The 2152-nt window shown below is 47.7% G+C and overlaps 1 protein-coding gene across 1 annotated transcript in view; it reads right to left on the minus strand.

Annotated features, from left to right (window-relative positions):
• KIF18B (kinesin family member 18B) overlaps positions 1-2152 on the minus strand; it is a 22021-nt gene that overhangs the window by 5845 nt on the left and 14024 nt on the right. The gene's annotated exons all lie outside the window — the stretch shown is intronic.

Raw genomic sequence — 2152 nt, forward strand, 5'->3', positions numbered from 1 at the left:
CAGTGGCCTTGGACTCAGGTGCAGTGATCTTGAATAAGTGCATTTACTGGAAGAAAGGTAGCGGTGAAGAGCCAGGCTCAAGTCAGACTGCCAGCCGGGCAGCTCAAATCCCTGTTCCACGCCTCCCACCTGCTGAGCTCGGATCACTGCTCACCCTCAGTCTCCACTTCTTTTAAACGGGGATAACCCACCTCATCAGATTGTTGGGAAGATGAAATGAATGATTTTATACAGAGAGTGTTTCAACAATATTTGGTGCCCAGTGGTATGGCTCAGTGGTTGAGCATCGACCTAGGAACCAGGAAGTCACAGTTTGATTCCCTGTCCCGGCACATGCCCGGGTTGTGGGCTTGATCCCCAGTGTGGAACGAGCAGGTGGCAGCCAATCAATGATTCTCTCTCGTCATTGATGTTTCTATCTCTCTCTCCGTCTCTCTTGCTCTCTGAAATCAATTTAAAAAAAAAACCACGAAAGAATACCTAGCATATGTACTCAAGAGTGAGCACTATAAAGTTAGCTAACTATTGTTTCCTGTAAAGTAGAAATAATGCCATCTACCTTGTTAGGATACGAGGAGATTAAATAAGGTAGGCTGTGTGATCTGGGTTCTGAGAGCACCCCTAAAAATGCCTGCAGTCTGCGCTTTCTATTGCATGGCTGGGGTGCTGGAAGAGTGTGCGTGAATCAGTGCATACTTCACAGGCACTGAGGGGCTACTTAAGGGAAATTATGAGCGTAATGCGATTATTGATGTTGTAAATTTAGATTCTAATAAAGCAAATTTCCTTTCTGTCAGGCACACCTACGATAAAAGAGAAAACACAATTATCTCGGTGGGGATTATTCATAGCCAATAATTTATCCTCAGGTAGCATAATCTACTACCTGCCCGGACACCTCTGAGCCTCCTCCTCTGCCCTCAGTGTGCGCTCAGGGAAGCCAAGCTCATTTTCTAAAGCAGCCTCCAGGCCTCTGTGAAAGAAGGCAGGATGTAAATTAAAAAGGACACAGCGGAAACTCATTCCATATCTGCCTGAGCCACACATATACAGATTGGACTACTAAGGAAAGTGGGTGTTTGGGAGAAATGCACTGGCTAGATGTCAGATGGGCAGGTCTGGCCCCATCCCTCTCGCTGTAGTTGTGTGGCCCTGGGCAAGCGCCTCAGTGCCCACCCCATCTGACAAACGGACACTTGGTCTATGTCAGGGGTTTTCCAACTAGATTGGAAGAAGCCCATCTGAGGACATTTTAAATGGAGCAACTCTGCCTTATCTGTTCTCCGTATTAGACTTCAGCGTAAGATTTCATTTGAAGGACTTGGCAGCAATAAAAATTCTGAAAACCACTGGACTGGAAAATCTAAGATTGACTCTGTACCCTGGTGGTCTCAGAGCCTAAAGTCTAAAGACAAAGAGAAATTACTTTCGACGATCTGATTGTGATGGTCTTTCCAAGTATGAATACGATCACGAATGTTCTGCCCCTAACACTTGGGGTCTTCTGTCACATTTTATTAGCACTTCAGCACAAAGAAGCAGGGAGAATAATCAGGACTATGATCCCCAAATCACAGCCACGACCGAAGCAACCTGTCAGAAGCCCCAAGACCAGAAGCACGGCAGGTGTGAGAACCCTGGTGTCCTGGCTCCTCGAAATGGGGGCCACCCCGCAGAGAGACCCGGAGTGATAAGTGGGAGCCGGTGGCTGTTCCCTGGGCTCCAGGGGACATAGCGCCAGTGCGTCCCTGCCACTGCTGGGCCCCAGGGAGTCAGCAGCAGGAGACAGATAATAAGCTGCTGATTATTCAGGCTGCAGCATTTTTGCTGAGTTGGAAACAGACACTCCCCAACAAGAAACAAAATTAAACAGGCCCTTCTGTCTGAGAGCTTTAAATACATTGCCTAGCATGAAGCATGCTGGGGAGGGCGGAGTGGGGTTGGCAGCAGCAGAGCTAAGTGGCAGGGGATTTATGTTCTGGGGGGCCAAGGGAAAAAAATATTCGCAGCACCTCTCTATTAAGCACAGAAATAATGGTCCGAAATCTATTTCTCTGGCTTTAGGTGGTGGTTTGTATTTACTTCTGAGAAGAAACGGCTACAGCCAGTCTGTGGATGAAGAGACACAGTAAACTGAGACTCAGGAAGGCTG

The sequence above is a fragment of the Myotis davidii genome, unplaced genomic scaffold, assembly GCF_000327345.1.
Source record: "Myotis davidii unplaced genomic scaffold, ASM32734v1 scaffold109, whole genome shotgun sequence".
In the NCBI taxonomy this organism is placed as follows: Eukaryota; Metazoa; Chordata; class Mammalia; order Chiroptera; family Vespertilionidae; genus Myotis; species Myotis davidii.